At 40.2% G+C, this 21,856-nt stretch overlaps 1 long non-coding RNA gene across 1 annotated transcript in view; it reads right to left on the reverse strand.

Annotated features, from left to right (window-relative positions):
- Window positions 1-2,234: 2,234 nt before the first annotated feature.
- Window positions 2,235-21,856, reverse strand: part of LOC138852559 (uncharacterized) — a 106,075-nt gene continuing 86,453 nt past the window's right edge. Inside the window, exon 3 of the long non-coding RNA XR_011391865.1 lies at window positions 2,235-3,734. This is a non-coding gene — a long non-coding RNA (uncharacterized lncRNA). The remainder of the gene's footprint in view (window positions 3,735-21,856) is intronic.

Genomic DNA, 21,856 nt, shown 5'->3' on the forward strand with positions numbered 1-21,856 from the left:
GCTCATATTTTTACTTTTGTTAAAATAATTCAGGTGCTATTTTATAGATTTAGAATATTTACTTTGTCTTATACTTAGTACTAACTATAGATTCACTATAAATCTTATGATTACAAGCATTGATCCTGATACCAACCTCTTATTGAATGACTTAAATGAATCAAACAGTAACTGTAATTACTACACAGCAGAACAATCAAAGGCACTTCTCAGAGCCAACAACAACATAACTGTCTTTAACTACAACATCAGATCTTAAAGCAAACATTACGATGACATCATAGCATTACTAAATTCCCTGCATGCCAGTGTATCCATCATTACTCTCACCGAAACCTGGCTAAAGCCTGATACTACAGATGTCTATGCCATTCCTGGTTACACAGCCATACACAACTGTAGGCCAGATCAACAAGGGGGTGGCACAGCTATACAGTGGACCCCCGCATAACGATTACCTCCGAATGCGACCAATTATGTAAGTGTATTTATGTAAGTGCGTTTGTACGTGTATGTTTGGGGGTCTGAAATGGACTAATCTACTTCACAATATTCCTTATGGGAACAAATTCGGTCAGTACTGGCACCTGAACATACTTCTGGAGTGAAAAAATATCGTTAACCGGGGGTCCACTGTATACTACTCAGACCAGCTAGAATGTATCACTAATACTTGCACAAGGGATGAATATGGGGAATATTATTATTATTATTTTTTTTTTATTATCACACTGGCCGATTCCCACCAAGGCAGGGTGGCCCGAAAAAGAAAAACTTTCACCATCATTCACTCCATCACTGTCTTGCCAGAAGGGTGCTTTACACTACAGTTTTTAAACTGCAACATTAACACCCCTCCTTCAGAGTGCAGGCACTGTACTTCCCATCTCCAGGACTCAAGTCCGGCCTGCCGGTTTCCCTGAATCCCTTCATAAATGTTACTTTGCTCACACTCCAACAGCACGTCAAGTATTAAAAACCATTTGTCTCCATTCACTCCTATCAAACACGCTCACGCATGCCTGCTGGAAGTCCAAGCCCCTCGCACACAAAACCTCCTTTACCCCCTCCCTCCAACCTTTCCTAGGCCGACCCCTACCCCGCCTTCCTTCCACTACAGACTGATACACTCTTGAAGTCATTCTGTTTCGCTCCATTCTCTCTACATGTCCGAACCACCTCAACAACCCTTCCTCAGCCCTGTGGACAACAGTTTTGGTAATCCCGCACCTCCTCCTAACTTCCAAACTATGGGGAATATATAATAGCTAAATTCAAATCCAAATACCTACAAAAACCTCTCACAGTGATAAACATCTACAGAGTACCACAGTCAAACATTAGCCATTTTAGTGAAAGCCTAGAAAGCATGATAACTGATGCACGCATGAACAAAGATCTCTTATTACTCTCAGGTGACTTCAATATAAATCTCCAGCAAGACCAGGACCCACATGTTACTGAATTCACAAACACAATGAGTAACTGCATGTTGCTCCAACAGTAACTAAACCTACAAGAATTACAGAGACTAGTGTTTCCCTGCTAGACCACATCTGGACCAACACCATGTCCCCTTTAAAATCAGGCATAATCACAGATAATTCTACAGACCACTACCCTACCTTCCTCATAACAAATTTTGGCAAATTACCCCAAGACACTACTAAAGTCACCTTCAGACTTCACAATGAGGCAGCCATTAATAACTTCACAACAGCAGTGATAAACATTGACTGGCACACTGAGCTAGAAATCTATACAGATATTGACGAATGCATTAATAATTTTCTAAAAAAGATCCAAAACCTCTATAACAAGCACTGCCCTAAAAAAAACTAAACAGATGACAGCTAAGAGACTGAACAGTCCCTGGCTAACATCCAGCATTCTCAAATCCATAAATACAAAACACCTATATGAAAATGGGTCACATAACCAGAATGGGTCACATAGCCAGAGACCAAACAAAACGTTACTCGTCAATCCTAACCAGCCTGATAAGAAGGGCAAAAAAATTGTATTATGAGAACAGATTATCCAGTTTACGATGTGATATAAAAAAGACCTGGAAAAACCCTATCAGAAATTCTAGGAACAAAAAAGATATCACGAAATAGTGAAATTAACAAAATCAGATGAACCCCAACTCCCACCAACAGAAACAGCAAACAGACTTAATGATTTCTTCTCCACTATAGGAAAAAACCTTGCCAATAAAATCCCAAGCTCAGATACCCCACCAAATGACTACCTTACTGGCAACTACCCGAACACACTGTTCCTAGCTCTGATAACACATATGAAGTCTCCCTTATTATCAACACATTAAAAAGCGAGACTGGAGATTTAAATACCTTACCACCCTTTATATACAAAAAAGCATCACAAGTGCTACCACCAATCATTGCAACACTCATTAACAAATCCATCGAATCCTCTACCTTCCCTACAGTTCTCAAAATAGCAAGGGTCACCCCGATCCATAAAGGAGGAGACCAAACAGACTTGAATAACAATAGGCCAATATCCAACTTACAACCTCTCTAAAATCTCCGAAAAATTAATTCATAATCGAATCTATTCCTACCTCATCTCCCAAAACATTCTCAACCACTGCCAATCTGGGTTCAGGCCTAATAAAAATACTAATGATGTTATTATACACATGCTAGAACATATATACATTGCAATAGAGAAAAAAGAAGTCCCAATGGGGATCTTCATTGATTTACGTAAAGCTTTCGATACAGTTGACCAAAACTTGCTCAGCATAAAATTGTCACACTATGGTATAAGAAGGCACTCCCTCAACTACCTCAAGTCATACCTCAGCAACAGAAGCCAATATGTGTACACAAATGGGGCAAACTCCTCCGCACAGCCAATTACAGATGGTGTCCCACAGGGAAGTGTCCTTGGCCCTCTTCTCTTTCTCATATACATAAATGACCTACCAAATGCTTCACAACTACTCAAACCCACACTATTTGCAGATGACACTACATACGTCTTCTCTCACCCGAGCCCAGTCATGCTAGCCAATACTGTAAACATTGAATTACAGAAAATATCTACCTGGATGAGGACTAACAAACTTACTCTAAACATTGACAAAACCTACTTCATTCAGTTTGGTAACGGAGCCACAGATGTCCCTCTTAACATAATGATAAATGGATCACCTATCACAAAGCTCACAGAGGGAAAATTCTTAGGAATCCACCTTGATAATAGACTCAAATTTCAAACACATATACAACAAGTTTCCAAGAAAATTTCCAAGACCATAGGCATGCTATCAAAGATATGGTACTATGTTCCACAGTCAGCCCTCCTGGCCCTATATCACTCACTTATTTACCTCTATCTCACCTACGGAATTTGTGCATGGGGCTCAACAACAATAAACCATCTCAGACCACTAATTACCCAACAAAAGGCTGCAGTCACAATGATAACAAATTCCCACTACAGGCAGCACACTCCACCAATATTCAAAACTCTAAACCTACTCACCATACAAAACATCCATACTTATTACTGCACCTATTACATACATAGAACACTTAACTCTGATATAAATCCTCCCCTCAAACGTCTTCTTACCAACCTCAACAGAACACATGACCATAACACAAGGCACAGATCACTCTTTGATGTTCCTCGTGTCCATCTCACGCTATGCAAAACCTCAATGCACATAAAAGACCCTAAAATCTGGAATTCACTACCTGTAAATATAAAAGAAACATTATCTGTTTATAAATTCAAGTCTCTTCTCAAAAATCACTTACTCACCCACAACCAAATAAATACTGAATAATTGTATATTATAAATTGTATATATTAAATGTTTCTCATAATTGTATCACAGAAATATTTAACCTGAGACCCAATCAAACTTTGTTATTTTTTAATTACATTACCTAACAGAATACTCCATTCTACTGAATGTACAGCAATGCATGCAACCATATGACCTGCCATTGTAATACTCATTTGTGCTTTATTGTTATCTGTTCACAATAATGTTTTACCACTGAATACATCATTGCTTAGTTAATCTTAAGTTAATTTTAAGCCTGCCCATAATGCTCTGCATACAAGGGGCTTTGGCATGCTGCAATTAATTGTATTCTTTTGTGCTTTTCTCTATCATGTTCAAATAAATAAATAAATAAATAAATAAATAAATAAATACACTTACCTTTACTGAAGACTTCTACGTGGATGGAAGACGGGAGGAGGGGATAGGAGGAAGGTGTACACTATTGTTTGGAAGGAGAATCTCCTTCCATTAGGACTTTAGGTAGCAAGTCCTTATCTGGGGTTACTTCCCTTCTTCTTTTAATGCCACTGGGAACAACTTAAGTCACTGGACCCCTGTCGCACAATAAATCTATCTGTCCAGAGAGGTCTTTTTCTGGCGTTTCTTTAAGATTTCCTTGAAGTGGGACACAACACTGTCATTGTACATGTTGCAGATATGGCTTGTTTCAGCTTGGTCAGGGTGATACTTTTCAACAAAACTTTGCAACTCATTCCACATTGCACAAATCTCCTTAATCTTTGAAGAAGGCACCTCATCCATTCCCTCTTCCTCCTCCTCTGAAGCAAGTTCCTCAGCTGTAGTCTGATGCTGCTCCAGTTGAAGCTCTTGCAGTTCATCAGTGGTTAGCTCTTCGCTGTGGTCCTCCACCAACTCTTCCACATCCCCGTCAAAATCGCTCTGGATCGTGTTCCTCACTTTATTTACCAAAGGGCTTGCACTAGCTTTCCTTGGGTCCATGATGACTTATTTAGCAGTTGCAAGCACAAAAAACAATGGATTATTATGAAATGTATTGTATGAACCTGCGGGGTGATGGTCACGTGTTGGTAAACAATGGCACACTGAGCGTGAATGGGGTGGGAGACTGGCTTGGTGTGCACGGTGACGGGTGGATGGGTACTGGACGGTTGCCGAAACAAGTCTTTTCACGAAACTCAAGGCCAAATTTTTCAAAAAAAACTCACCGAAGGTCGAATTTCACATAAGTCGAGGCTGCCGAAACTTGGGGGTCCACTGTATATATATATATACAGTGGACCCTCACCTAACGATATTAATTGGTACCCAAGAACGAATATCATTAGGCGAGTTTTTTAGCGTTAGCCAAGGCAAAATGTTAGCGTTAAAATGTATCGTTAGGTGAATTTAAAGTTATGCAATGCATTCGTTAGGCGAGGGTCCACTGTACAGTGGACCCCCGCATACCGTTGGCCTTACATAACGTTAAATCCGCATACCGATACGTTTTATCGCTAAGATTTTGCCTTGCATACCGCTAAAAACCCGCTCAACGCTGCTCGTCCGAGACGCGTCTAATGTGTGGCCTTAGCCACCCTCACATGTTCCTCCGGTGTCATTGTTTACCAGCCAGCCTCCGCGGTAACATCCAAGCATACAATCGGAATATTTTGTATTATTACAGTGTTTTTGGTGATTTTATCTGCAAAATAAGTGACCATGGGCCCCAAGAAAGCTTCTAGTGCCAACCCTACAGGAATAAGGGTGAGAATTACTATAGAGATGAAGAAAGAGATCATTGATAAGTATGAAAGTGGAGTGTGCATCTCCAAGCTGGCCAGGTTGTATAATAAACCCCAGTCAACCATCACTACTATTGTGGGCAACAAAAAGGCAATCAAGGAAGCTGTTCTTGCCAAAGGTTCAACTGTGTTTTTGAAACAGAGATCGCAAGTGATGGAAGATGTTGAGAGACTCTTATTGGTGTGGATAAATGAAAAACAGATAGCAGGAGATAGCATCTCTCAAGTGATCATAAGTGAAAAGGCTAGGAAGTTGCATCAGGATTTAATTAAAAAAATGCTTGCAACTAGTGATGATGTGAGTGAATTTAAGGCCAGCAAAGGTTGGTTTGAGAGATTTAAGAAGCGTAGTGGCATACATAGTGTGATAAGGCATGGTGAGGCTGCCAGTTCAGACCACAAAGCAGCAGAAAAATATGTGCAGGAATTCAAGGAGTACATAGAAAGTGAAGGACTGAAACCTGAACAAGTGTTTAATTGTGATGAAACAGGCCTGTTTTGGAAGAAAATGCCAAGCAGGACCTACATTACTTAGGAGGAAAAGGCACTCCCAGGACATAAGCCTATGAAAGACAGGCTTACTCTGTTGATGTGTTCCAATGCTACTGGTGATTGCAAAGTGAAGCCTTTATTAGTGTATCACTCAGAAACTCCCAGACCGTTCAGACAAACGAATATCCTCAAGGCTAATTTGTGTGTGCTGTGGAGGGCAAACAGTAAGGCATGGGTCACTAGGGACTTTTTCTATGACTGGTTACACCATGCATTTGCCCCCAATGTGAAAGATTACCTAACTGAAAATAAATTAGACCTTAAGTGCCTCCTGGTGTTAGACAATGCCCCTGGTCATCCTACAGACGTGGCAGAGCGACTTTATGGAGACATGAAGTTCATTAAGGTGAAGTTTTTGCCTCCTAATACCACTCCTCTCCTGCAGCCCATGGACCAGCAGGTTATTGCAAACTTCAAAAAACTGTACACAAAAGCTCTGTTTGAAAGGTGCTTTGTAGTGACCTCAGAAACTCAACTGACTCTAAGAGAGTTTTGGAGAGAGCACTTTAATATCCTCAATTGTGTAAACCTTATAGGTAAGGCTTGGGAGGGAGTGACTAAGAGGACCTTGAACTCTGCTTGGAAGAAACTGTGGCCAGAATGTGTAGACAAAAGGGATTTTGAAGGATTTGAGGCTAACCCTGAGAGGATTATGCCAGTTGAGGAATCCATTGTGGCATTGGGAAAGTCCTTGGGGTTGGAGGTTAGTGGGGAGGATGTGGAAGAGTTGGTGGAGGAGGACAATGATGAGCTGATAGATCAACTTCAAGAGCAAGAGGCCAGACCTGAGAAAACTGGTTCAGAGGAGGGGAGAGAGAAATTGAAGAAGTTGCCTACTACAAAGATTAAGGAAATCTGTGCAATGTGGCTGAAAGTGCAAACCTTTATGGATGAGAATCACCCTCACACAGCTATTGCAAGCCGTGCTGGTGATTATTACACTGACAATGTTGTGAAACACTTTAGGGAAGTCATAAAGGAACGAGAGGTACAGGCCACTATGGACAGATATGATGTGCGACAGAAGTCCAGTGACTCTGAAGCTGGTCCTAGTGGCATTAAAAGAAGAAGGGAAGTAACCCCAGAAAAGGACTTGACACCTCAAGTCTTAATGGAAGGGGATTCCCCTTCTAAACATTAAGACTCTCTCCTCCTCCCATCCCATCAATCATCACCAGATCTTCAATAAAGGTAAGTGTCATGCAATTGTGCATGCCTTTTTCAGTTTGTGTGTATTAAAATTAATATTTCAAGTGGTAAAAATATTTTTTTTTCATACTTTGGGGTGTCTTGCACGGATTAATTTGATTTCCATTATTTCTTATGGGGAAAATTCATCCGCATAACGATAATTTCGCATAACAATGAGCTCTCATGCAAGGATTAATATCGTTATGCGGGGGTCCACTGTATATATATATATATATATATATATTATATATATATATATATATATATAGAATCACACACAAAGTGGGAGTTGTCACAGCTGCTCTTTGCTGATGACACTGTGCTCTTGGGAGATTCTGAAGAGAAGTTGCAGAGATTGGTGGATGAATTTGGTAGGGTGTGCAAAAGAAGAAAATTAAAGGTGAATACAGGAAAGAGTAAGGTTACGAGGATAACAAAAAGATTAGGTGATGAAAGATTGGATATCAGATTGGAGGGAGAGAGTATGGAGGAGGTGAACGTATTCAGATATTTGGGAGTGGACGTGTCAGCGGATGGGTCTATGAAAGATGAGGTGAATCATAGAATTGATGAGGGAAAAAGAGTGAGTGATGCACTTAGGAGTCTGTGGAGACAAAGAACTTTGTCCTTGGAGGCAAAGAGGGGAATGTATGAGAGTATAGTTTTACCAACGCTCTTATATGGGTGTGAAGCGTGGGTGATGAATGTTGCAGTGAGGAGAAGGCTGGAGGCAGTGGAGATGTCATGTCTGAGGGCAATGTGTAGTGTGAATATAATGCAGAGAATTCGTAGTTTGGAAGTTAGGAGGAGGTGCGGGATTACCAAAACTGTTGTCCAGAGGGCTGAGGAAGGGTTGTTGAGGTGGTTCGGACATGTAGAGAGAATGGAGCGAAACAGAATGACTTCAAGAGTGTATCAGTTTGTAGTGGAAGGAAGGCGGGGTAGGGGTCGGCCTAGGAAAGGTTGGAGGGAGGGGGTAAAGGAGGTTTTGTGTGCGAGGGGCTTGGACTTCCAGCAGGCATGCGTGAGCGTGTTTGATAGGAGTGAATGGAGACAAATGGTTTTTAATACTTGACGTGCTGTTGGAGTGTGAGCAAAGTAACATTTATGAAGGGATTCAGGGAAACCGGCAGGCCGGACTTGAGTCTTGGAGATGGGAAGTACAGTGCCTGCACTCTGAAGGAGGGGTGTTAATGTTGCAGTTTAAAAACTGTAGTGTAAAGCACCCTTCTGGCAAGACAGTGATGGAGTGAATGATGGTGAAAGTTTTTCTTTTTCGGGCCACCCTGCCTAGGTGGGAATCGGCCAGTGTGATAATAGATAATAGAAATAGAAATATATATATATATATATATATATATATATATATATATATATATATATATATATATATATATATATATACATACAGTAGGGCCCAGCTTCATAAAGTTTCACTTTACAGTGTTCCACTGATACAGACATTTCAAATTATGACCAAAACTCGCTATACAGCTTTCCCCACCTGTCTTCCTAATACGGTCACTGCACCCCACCCAGTCTGTTTACATTTTCCGTGAGCACATCTCTCTATTATATCGGGAAATTTTCCAAAATTTCAAGTGTTTTAAAGTTATTGCATATTTTATATGTACTCTGATAATTATACTTATGTGTACCTGTACCTAAATATACTTACACACTGTGCTGGCATGCAGGTACAGTGGACCCCCGGTTAACGATTTTAATCCGTGCAAGAGGACTCATCGTTATGCGAAATAATCGTTATGCGAATGAATTTTCCCCATAAGAAATAATGGAAATAAAATTAATCCGTGCAAGACGCCCAAAAGTATGAAAAAAATTTTTTTTTACCACATGAAATGTTAATTTTAATACACACAAACTGAAAAAGGCATGCACAATTACATGACACTTACTTTTATTGAAGATCTGGTGATGATTGATGGGATGGGAGGAGGGGAGAGCATTATCTTCTTACTGTTTAGAAGGGGAATCCCCTTCCATTAGGACTTGAGGTAGCAAGTCCTTTTCTGGGGTTACTTCCCTTCTTCTTTTAATGCCACTAGGACCAGCTTGAGAGTCACTGGACCTCTGTCGCACAACAAATCTGTCCATAGAGCTCTGTACCTCCCGTTCCTTCAAGACTTTCCTAAAATGGGCCATAACATTGTCATTGAAATAGTCACAAGCACGGCTTGCAACAGCTGTGTCAGGGTGATTTTCATCTATAAAGGTTTGCAGTTCAACCCACTCTGCACACATTTCCTTAATCTTTGAAGTAGGCACAATGGATTCCACAACTGGCATAGGCTTCTCAGGGTTAGCCCCAAACCCTTCAAAATCTTTCTTAATTTCCATACTAATTCTCACCCTTTTTACCACAGGGTTGGCACTAGAAGCTTTCTTGGGGCCCATGGTCACTTATTTTCCAGAAACAGCACCGAAAATACTGTAATAATACGAAATATTCCGAGTGTATGCTTGGATGTTACCGCGGAGGCTGGCTGGTAAACAATGGGACGGAGCGGCACATGTGAGGCTGGCTGAGGGCACATTGGACGCGTCTCGGACGAAAATCGGTATGCGGGTTTTTAATCGGTATGCGCGGCAAAAATTTTGCGATAAAAGTAATCGTTATGCGGAAAAATCGCTATGCGATGCCATCGTTATGCGGGGGTCCACTGTACACATTAAAACCACTAAGAGTCTCTCTACTCTTGAAGATGCCATAATAATACTAGTACTTGCTATCTTGCTGTCAATTTTGTCAAGGTTGGGAACCAAAGCAGTCATAGTACTAGGGGGAGAGAGCACAACTTTGTAGTACCCACAGTCATTGGCCAAACACCTTTTATTGTACAGCAATAAAGGAATGGAACAGACTGCCCACACATGTCAAAGCCAGTCATAGCATGAACCAGTTCAAGAAGAGTGCCAAAAGGTGTCTGATGAATGTAGCTACAGAAAGGGAGGGGAATGATTTTCTGTTTTTTATTTAACATATGTGTAAATTTTACCTTATTCCTAGTAATGACCCTCGTATTGTAAATAGTCTTTTTAGTATGATAATAAGATGTTATCTTCATTATAGAATAATAAGAAAATATTATAACCTTTATATTATAATAATAAGGTAAAAGGACCCCAATGGAAATAAGTCACTCTGTCTGACTTTTTTGGGTTATCCTAGGTTCTCTACACATATGCTGCTATGTATGATAGTCTATGTAACTGTATTTGTGTATACCAGAATAAACTTACTTACTTACTTACTACTACTACTAATAATAATAATAATAATAATAATCTCTTGGATGCATTAAATGTTGTATATTACGTTAATATAGACATTTCCATTAATCCATCTATGATATTTTTTCAAAATTACAGCGGACCCTCGACCAACAATGGCATCATGTAATGTTAAATCTGACTAGCGATACATTTTAACGCAAAAAATTTTGCCTCGACTAGCGCTAAAAATCTCGACCAACACGATTCGTTCCGTCTGAGACGCGTCCACTTGTGGCCAGTGTTTACAAGCCAGCCAGCCACCGTGGTCCCATCCAAACATACAATCGGAACATTTCATATTATCAGAGCGTTTTTAGTGATTGCACCTGCAAAATAAGTCACCATGGGCCCCAAGAAAGCTTCTAGTGCCAACCCTACAGCAAAAAGCGTGAGAATTACTATGGATATGAAGAAAGAGATCATTGCTAAGTGTGAAAGTGGTGTGCGTGTCTCTGAGCTGGTCAGGTAGAACACAAAACCCCAATCAACCATCGCTACTATTGTGGCCAAGAAAACGGCAATCAAGGAAACTGTTCTTGCCAAAGGTGCAACTATGTTTTCGAAACTGAGATCGCAAGTGATAGAAGATGTTGAGAGACTGTTATTGGTGTGGATAAATGAAAAACAGATAGCAGGAGATAGCATCTCTCAAGCGATCATATGTGAAAAGGCTAGGAAGTTGCATGATGATTTAATTAGAAAAATACCTGCAACTAGTGGTGATGTGAGTGAATTTAACCTTTTGACTGTTTATGCTGTATAAATACGTCTTATGCGCCACTGTTTCTGAAGTATTTATACGCATATATTCTAGGGGCTTCAAATCAAGCAGGAGAAAGCTTGTAGGCCCACATGTGAGAGAATGGGTCTCCATGGTCAGTGTGCACCATATAAAAAAAATCGGGGAGCCAGTGGTGCATTGTGTGAATGCCATTTCAGTCTTCCTTTTTCAGCATGCTTAGCAGTAAGAAAAATGTGACTCCCCAGCAAATCTGGGACTCTTCTTTTCCCAAGTGATGCTCTAACACAGATGGAAGTGTCAGTGAAGATGAATTTCATGATTTCGAAGAGTTTGAGACCAAAAGCAATGGAGGAGGAGGAGGAACAAGAAGAGGAAGAGGAGAAGGAGGAGGAGGAAGAAGAGGAGGAGGAAGAGAAAGAGGAGGAGGAGAAAGAGGAGGAGGAGAAAGAGGAGGAGGAAAAGGGGAGGAGGAGGAGGAGGAGGAGGAGGAGGAAGAGGAGGAAGAAGAATAAGAAGAGGAAGAGGAAGAGGAAGAGGAGGAGGAAGAGGAGGAGGAGGAGGAGGAGGAAGAAGAAGAAGAAGAAGAAGAAGAAGAAGAAGAAGAAGAAGAAGAAGAAGAAGAAGAAGAAGAAGAAGAAGAAGAAGAAGAAATAATATTGTTCCCTTGAAGCAAGAAAAAAAAAAGTCCACCCCATGACAGTGACAAGATAAGAGGAGATAACATCTGATAAGAGCTGACTTTTGATGAGTGTAAATGAGAGTGAGGGAGGGTGCAGCTGAGAAGAAAAGATTAGATGACCATCGCCCTCACTTTGTTTTAGCTGGTACACAAACATTTCTGTCTGTCTATTTGTCTGTCTGCCAAGCTCCCTGTCTATCCATCTAGCTCTCTGTCTCAGAGAGAGCCACAAGACTGTGTCATCATCACATTTACTCACATCTTCAAGCAGAGTGTATAGCACTTTGTCTTGATTTTTTGGGTTATCCTAGGTAATTTACCCTATGTATACTTGTATTTATGTGTACCTGTGAGACAGAGATAGACAGACAGATAGAAAGAGGGAGACAGATCAAAAGAGATAGAATGAGGGAGAAAGATAATTAGATAGAATGGAGGGGAAGCAGCATCCGACCCCATTGTTTTGACAGGCGGGAGGGGGAGCGAGTAATGAGACAATATGTCATTTTGACAGCTGCCGACTCCTGACTCAAAACAATTATAAGCCACACACACACACACAAGACAAGCTTGCTGAATGAGTACAATAGCAACTATATGAAAGTATCTAGTGACTATATATGTGTATATATATTATAGAAACCAAAAGGAAGGAAGAATGGAAGGCAGGAATGAAGGAAGGACAAGATGAAAGGAAGGAAAAAAGTAAGGAAAGACGAAGGAATGTAGGAAGGAAGGTAGGATAGGAATGCAGGAAGGTAGGAAAGAAGGTAGGAAGGTAGGAAAGGAATGCAGGAAGATAGGAAAGGAATGCAGGAAGGTAGGAAAGGAATGCAGGGAGGTAGGAAATGAATGCAGGAAGGAAGGAATGATGACACACGACCATTTACCTAGGATAACTACATAACACAACTGCCTGCTAATACTTTGAAGAAAACTGCTCAGAGAAGGTGTTTTGTCTTTGCACATAAAAAAGTAAGTCCACAAAAATGCACACACACTGGTTTTATGTGTGAGGAGTGTAAAACACCATTGTGTATGAAAACATGTTTCAAAGAGTTCCACAAGCTGCAGAATTTCTAGGAATATGTTCGGTGACTGTACATTGGTATATATATTATAGAACAATAGTAATAAACAATTTTTTGTACTGTTTGTTTTTGTAAACAAGATTTGTAAACAATATATTGATAATTATGTTTGTGTGCTTATTGTGTTGTATACAATGAGTGTATATATGTACATTGCATCTTACTTTGGTCTCACAGGCCACATAAGTTATGTGAAAAAATAAAATAGTGAAAAAAACAACCTTCAAATACATGTAAACCAAAGTTTACTGGGTGAGCAGCAGTCGCCGCTGTTGCCATACGCAGCTCATTTTCTGCAAACTTCACGCCTCTATATCTCGGTAAGTACTGATGGCAAAAGTTTTTTTTGGGACTAAAACACTCAGAAAAGTAATCTTAACATTTTCATAAGAAAAAATAATTTTTTTTTCGAATATTTTGTGACACAGAATGACAGTTTCAGAAAGGGGCCTGTGACAGTCAAAGAGTTAAGGCCAGCAAAGGTTGGTTTGAGAGATTTAATAATCGTAGTGGCATACATAGTGTGATAAAGCATGGTGAGGCTGCCGGTTTGGACCAAAAAGCAGCTGAAAAATATGTGCAGGAATTCAAGGAGTACATAGACAGTGAAGAATTGAAACCTGAACAAGTGTTTAATTGTGACACTGACAATGTTGTGAAACACTTTAGGAATGTCATAAAGGAACGGGAGGTACTGGCCTTTATGGACAGATATGTTGTGTGACAGAGGTCCAGTGACTCTCAAGCTGGTCCTAGTGGCATTAAAAGAGGAAGGGAAGTAACCCTGGAAAAGGACTGGACACCTCAAGTCCTAATGGAAGGGGATTCCCCTTCTAAACACTAATACCATCCACAGTCTCCCCTCCTCCCATCCCATCATTCATCACCAGATCTTCAATAAAGGTAAGTGTCATATAATTGTACATGTCTTCTTCAGTTTGTGTGTATTAAAATTAATATTTCATGTGGTAAAATTTTTTTTTTCAATACTTTTGGGTGTCTTGCACGGATTAATTTGATTTCCATTATTTCTTATGGGGAAAATTAACTCGACTAACGATAATTTCGATTAACGATAAGCTCTCAGGAACGGATTAATATCATTGGTCGAGGGCCCACTGTATGTAAAAAGCAGATTATATAACACAAACATGATACATACACCCACAGTATAAAAATTGGCATAAATATGAGATGTGTTTCCCAAGTGGCTTGGAGTGTCAGAAGAATTACGCTTTCTCTAGTCCAAAACAGTTACTGGGGGATAACTGTAGAAAAATATTCCTTTCATATGCCTTCACTCTATCTATAGCTATTCATGATTCTTGTGGGTTTAGTGCTTCTTTTTTATTATGATTATAATAATAAAATCATCATTCACTCTAAAAATGGTGTGTTGCATGAGAATGGAAGTGTTGCTGTTTATTTAATGATCTGTACTAACTTGTACAACTTGCACACAATGTAAGAGTATTTGTATTGAGGTAATTATTATTATAATAAAAAAATATTGTGAGGTAAAAGTTTCACAAACTCTTACAAACATACATGAATGAACTAAAATTGGACATGTATTAATACGAGTTTATTTCACCTGACTGAGTGATCGCTCGCCACCCGTTCAATTTGTGTTTTTACGCTGTCTAAACTCCATGTATCTCATTCTGTCTCATTTACTATTTTATTAACTAGTTGGTTCTCATTGATGATGGTGTCTAAGCTTAGTGATGATAAAAAGAAGAGTCGTAAGCCTCTTACTTTAAGTGCCTACTTAAAAATGATTAAACTTAGTGAGCTGACTTTTCTGGGTTATCCTAGGTTCTCTACACATATGCTGCTATGTATGATACTCTATTTATGTACACCTGAACAAACTCATTAACAAGGTATGTTGATGGCTGAGATAGCCATCAAATACAGTTACACACAGTAGCATATGTGTAGAGAACCTAAAATAACCCAAAAAAGTCAAAGTGACTTACTGCTGACATGGAAAAACTTTTACATTGCCACTCACCTTTCACACATTCATATTAACATTTTAAGGTAAGTAACAAGTGTACTGTGTGTGTGTTTAACTTTTATTGTGTTTTCTAATGTCTAGCTCTATTGCTAACTTAATATATGCTAGTGTAAACCTGTTATCTAGCATTTATATGCTAGATAACAGGTTTACACTAACTTTACAGTGATTTCTACTTTACGGCGGTAGCCTGGAACCTAACCTGCCATATAAGAGGGGTCATACTATGTACGCACATACATATACAGAAGGGTCCCACTTATTCGGCAGGTTAGGTTCCAGGCTACTGCCGGAAAGCAGACTTCACCGGAAAGCAGAACTCCATTTTCTCCATTGATAAATGCATATAAATGCCAGTTAGCAAGTTTACACTAACATATATTAAGTTAGCAATAGAAATAGGCATTAAAAAGTAAAATACACACACAGTACACTCATTATTTACCTCAAAATATTTGCAGTCTTAATGTAGGGCAAAAGGTGAGTAGTAAGATAAGATAAGATTTCGTTCGGATTTTTAACCCCGGGGGGGTTAGCCACCCAGGATAACCCAAGAAAGTCAGTGCGTCATCGAGGACTGTCTAACTTATTTCCATTGGGGTCCTTAATCTTGTCCCCCAGGATGCGACCCACACCAGTCGACTAACACCCAGGTACCTATTTGCTGCTAGGTGAACAGGACAACAGGTGTAAGGAAACGTGTCGAAATGTTTCCACCCGCCGGGAATCGAACCCGGGCCCTCCGTGTGTGAAGCGGGAGCTTTAGCCACCAGGCCACCGGGCCAGGTGTGGTAGTCCTCCTGGCCACCCCACCCACACATACTATACAACGATGCTTAAAGCTCCCTAGAGTGATAAAATGCATATACAGTACACGTATTACTTACCTTAAAATATTTATAGCCTAATGGTCTTAATGTAGGGCAAGAGGTGAAAAGTATTTATATGTAGAAAGTCGTGTGGGAGGCATAGCATTCTGCCTGGCCATTTATACCTACTATGACATTAAGCTCCCTAGAGCGATAAAATGCATATATAGTACACTCATTAATTACATTAAAATATTTGTAGTCTTAATGTAGGGTGAGAGGTGAGCTTTATTTGTATGAAGTCTGGTTGGGAAGTATGGGTAGCCAGGAAGGGCAGCCCTTCCAACCCCACCCCACCCACACATAATGTAAACAAACCAGATGAATGCATGTGGTTTTTGTCGCTTTACATTGTGTACAAGTTGTCTCCACGTTCATACAGTAGAACAAATAAAGAGAAACACTCCCATTCTCATATAACACTATTTTTAGAAGAAATGGCACCCTGAGTGAAGGAGTACAAAAGGAATAATTTTCTAGTTACCCCCAGTAATATTATAGTGACACATTTTCTCTGATGTTGGACTACAAGTTACCTGGCTACCACAAGTCCTACAAGTTGCCTGGCTACCACAATTCCTACAAGTCACCTGGCTACCACAAGTTTCCTGGCTACCACAAGTTTCCTGGCTACCACAAGTAGCCTGGCTACCACAAGTTGCCTGGCTACCACAAGTTGCCTGGCTACCACAAGTCCTACAAGTCACCTGGCTACCACATCTCATATTCATGTCAATTTATTGTACTGTGGGGTGTATTTAGATGGATTAACCCTTTTGACTGTTGCAAGCCCCTTTCTGAAACTGTCATTCTATGTTGAAAAATATTTTGAAAAAAAATTATTTTTTCTTATGAAATGATAATCTTTGCCTGATGGTAATGACACCAAGAGTATGAAATTTGGTCAAAAACTCACGGAATTATGATCCCGCAAAGTTAATGGTCTCGGTGACAAATACGCATTGGCGATTTCGTCGACTTTCAGCCCTATTTTTGGCCAATTCCTTTAGAACTCCATTTTTCTATCACTTGAGTACAAGAAACCGCCTATTTACCGATTTGAACTACCCAATAAAGTGGTCAGAAATTGGCAATTTGGCCAATTAAAAAAGATGCCAATTTCAAAATAGGGTCCAGAATAAACAATGTAGACATTCTTGGCACTAAAATAACATACCCTCTGTTCATTAGTCATGTCTCTAGACCCCTCTTATATTACTATTGCTTTCTATTTTGATTTGTTATTCATACAAAAAATAGAAGATTTACTGTTATGCAGACTACTGCATTATTGTAAAAATGATGTAAATAATATCAGTGCACTAGTGAAAGAATATTAGACTCCCCAGTTGATGTGTACTGGACGTGTGGTGTCATTTGCTTACTCTTGCACATTGGTAAAAATTGAACAGTTCCGCTACTTTGAGCTCAATTTCAAGGTCGTTTTCATTGTAAAACTAATCAAAATCATCTCTATTTCTGTAATATGTTTCTCATTTTATTACATGAGACCATGAAAACTAGAATACAACAATAAATACTATACCAAAATACACCTCAAAGTCGGTGTTTTATTACAAATAAACGGTCAAAGTTTTTTTTTCTCATAATGCATTGCGTGCTGCAGGATTTCTTTTATATGGTGCACACTGACCACACAGACCCATTCTCTCACATGTGGGCCTACCAGTTTTCTCCTGCTTGATTTGAAGCCGCTAGAATTATTGAGTATAGTATATACGTCCGAAACACTAGCTCGTAAGATGTATATATACGACCAAAACAGTCAAAGGGTTAAGCAAAAATGTCTATATTAACATTTTATATGATATTTAATGCTCCTTAGAGTGATTATTATTGTGTTATTATTATTATCATTATTAATATGGCATCTTCAAAACTAATAAGACACTCTTAGTGATTTTAACCCCTTCACTGTCGCAACCCCCAATCCTGAGGTGTCTCCTGGTGTCGCAAAATTTCAAAAAAAAAAAATATTTTTTCTTATGAAATGATAGAGAATCTTTTCCCCATTGTAAAGACACCAAAAAACGAAATTTGATGGAAAACTGACGGAATTATGCTCTCGCGAAGTTAGCGACCTCAGCGATATTTACAAATCAGCGATTTCACCCACTTTGAGCCCTATTTTCGGCTAATTCCGTTGTTCCAGTCGACCAAACTCATAGCTATTTCTTTAGAACTCCATTTTTTCTATCGATTGAGTACAAGAAACTGCCCATTTACCGATTTCAACTATCCAAAAATGTGGTCAGAAATTTGCAATTTGGCCAATTTCACGAAAATTAAAAAAATATGACAATTTCAAAATAAGGTCCAGAATGAACAATCCAGACATTCCTGGCTCTAAAATAACATTTTCTTTGCTCATCAGTCATGTCTCCAGGCCCCTCTGATATTACTCTTGCCTTCTATTTCGAATTTTTACTCAAACAAAAAATAGAAGACTTACTATTATGCAGACTACTGCAATACTGTAATAATTGCAAAAATAACATCAACCCATTCATGACTGCATATTAGAATGGCTAGTTGGACATTTATTGGACAATGACATCATTTGTTTACTTTTGAACATTGGCAAAAATCAAACATTTCCCCTATTTTGAGCTCCATTTCCAGGTTCTTTTTATAGTAAAATCAATCAAAATCACCTCTATTTCTATAATATGTTTTCCATTCTATCAAATGAGGCCAAGAAAACGAGAATACAACCATAAATACTCAACGAAAATAGATCACAAAGTCAGCATTTTAATTAAAAAAAAACGGTCAGAGTTTTTTTTTTCTCATTATGCACTGCGTGCACCAGGAATTTTTTTATATGGTGCACACTGACCACACAGACCCATTCTCTCACATGTGGGCCTACCAGCTTTCTCCTGCTTGATTTGAAGCCACTAGAATTTATGAGTATATATACGTCAAACACGGTACCTCGTAAGACGTATATATACGGCCGCGACAGTCAAAGGGTTAACGTGTACCTGCATGCCAGCACAGCGTGTAAGTTTACGTAAGTACAGGTACACATACATAAAATTACCAGTTATAATAATAATAATGTAGGTATGTAGTCTGCCTGGGCTACATACCTACACCTACATACATAGTTACACGATATTTAATGTGGCCCAGAGCCATATTATTACCATCGACATACCATGCTCACCGAGTTTAATCGTTTATAACAATTACCTTTAGATGCCATCATAAAGAAATGGAGAAGTAATGAATAATTCATGCTGAGAATTGTAAGCAAAAGCATTACGTATTAACCTTTTGACTGTTTCGGTCATATATATACGTCTTACGAGCCAATGTTTCCGACGTATTTATACGCGTAAATTCTAGCGGCTTCAAATCAAGCGGGAGAAAGCTGGTAGGCCTACATGAGAGAGAGTGGGTCTGAGTGGTGGGTGTGCATCCTATAAAAAAAATCTGGGCCTCAGTGGTGCATTGTGGGAACGCCATCTTGGTAGTCCATTTTCACCATGCCTCACGGTAAGAAGTGCCTCACTTCTCGGCGGATTGGAGGTCTACTGTTCCCAAGTGGTAGTTCTAACAGCAATGGAAGTGCCAGTGAAAGTGAATTTCATGGTTTTAGAGAGGGTGTGGCCAAAATCAGTGCCCAGGATAACGTAATTAGTGATGAAAACCAAGATGACCCACAACCATCCACCTCTGGTGCTGACAGATCTCATTCACATTCACCTGTACCAGGATGAAAAAAGAAACTATTTCCCCGTTTACAGGACTCAGATCTGAGCAGTGAAAGTGATAATGATAGTGATTTCAAAGTTATTGAAAGCAGCTCGAGTTGCGACAGTGAGGGGGAATATTCGCCAGTGAAACGGCAGTATGTACGACGCAGCATGCATTCTGGTAGTGTGTCTTATGCCGTTCCAAGGCAAAGAAGTAAATCTGGGAGTACATCCTGTGGCCCTACACCATGACCTGACAGTGAAGATGATGATATTGTTACAATGGGGATGTGTAATGTGCGTGGAGAAAAAGGTGGTGGTGGTGATGTTCTCGGTGGCATAAGTCGTGTGGCACCAGCAGTGGGCCAAGCTACTACCGACGCTGCTGACTCTGCACAACCACAACCAGCCTCACCCAACCCCACACTCCCACAACAACCACAACCTGCACAACCACAACCACATTTCAATATCCAGAACCCACCAGCAGACTGCATCTGGGATTGGCAGCAAGGTGAAGATTTTGTTCCCAATTCCCATGACTCTGATGAAACACAAAGTAGAATACAGCCATTGTGTACACTTGGGAACAATGCCACTGAACTAGAATGCTTTCAGCTACTCTTTGATGAACCCCTGATAGAAATTATTGTCAGGGAAAGCAGCACATACTGTGAGTACACCATGGCTAATACAATTCTTTCACCAAGATCACGGTTACACCAGTAGAATGACACAACTGTGGCAGAGATGTACCTGTTCTTTGCCACAATAATGCTTATGCCACATGTGTATAAGCACACTGTCACCACATACTGGTCGATGGAACACCTGATTTCAGCCCCAGGTTTTAGTGATATTATAGAAGTCAATTGTTTTTTGATACTGTTACGTATGTTACACTTTTCAGACAAAACAAGGCCTGACAGAAGCAACAGTTTATATAAGATCAGAAATGTGTTTATGTACCTGAAACAGAAGTGTTGTATGTATTTTTATCCCTTCAGGAAGCTTGTTATTGACGAGTCTTTGATTTTGTTCAAAGGAAAACTCTCATTCAAGCAGTACATACCAAGCAATAGGAAATGCTTTGGTATAAAGTTATTTGTACTGTGTGATTGCAAAAGTGGTCTGGTTTGGGATATAATTGTGTACACTGGCAGTAATACATTGAGAGATACCAGGAAGTTATTGGATATCTCTGGTGATGTGGTAGGAACAATGATGGAACCATATCTTGGTAAGGAGCATATATTACATACTGATAACTGGTACACAAGCCCCTTATGTCGCCCCCCCAACCTTGTACTATGTCGCCCCCCCAACCTTGTACTATGTCGCCCCCCCAACCTTGTACTACGTCGCCCCCCCAACCTTGTACTATGTCGCCCCCCCAACCTTGTACTATGTCGCCCCCCCAACCTTGTACTATGTCCCCCCAACCTTGTACTATGTCGCCCCCCAACCTTGTACTATGTCGCCCCCCGCAACCTTGTACTATGTCGCCCCCTCAACCTTGTACTATGTCGCCCCCTCAACCTTGTACTATGTCGCCCCCTCAACCTTGTACTATGTCGCCCCCCAACCTTGTACTATGTCGCCCACCACAACCTTGTACTATGTCGCCCCCCCAACCTTGTACTATGTCGCTCCCTCAACCTTGTACTATGTCGCCCCCTCAATCTTGTACTATGTCGCCCCCCCAACCTTGTACTATGTCGCCCCCCCAACCTTGTACTATGTCTCCCCCCAACCTTGTACTATGTCTCCCTCAACCTTGTACTATGTCGCCCCCCCAACCCTGTCCTATGTCGCCCCCCCAACCTTGTACTATGTCGCCCCCCAACCTTGTCCTTTGTCTCCCTCAACCTTGTACTATGTCGCCCCCCAACCTTGTACTATGTCGCCCCCCAACCTTGTACTATGTCTCCCTCAACCTTGTACTATGTCGCCCCCAACCTTGTACTATGTCTCCCTCAACCTTGTACTATGTCATGTCGCCCCCCAACCTTGTACTATGTCTCCCTCAACCTTGTACTATGTCGCCTCCCAACCTTGTACTATGTTGTCTCCCTCAACCTTGTACTATGTT

The sequence above is a fragment of the Cherax quadricarinatus genome, chromosome 11 (assembly GCF_038502225.1).
Source record: "Cherax quadricarinatus isolate ZL_2023a chromosome 11, ASM3850222v1, whole genome shotgun sequence".
In the NCBI taxonomy this organism is placed as follows: domain Eukaryota; kingdom Metazoa; phylum Arthropoda; class Malacostraca; order Decapoda; family Parastacidae; genus Cherax; species Cherax quadricarinatus.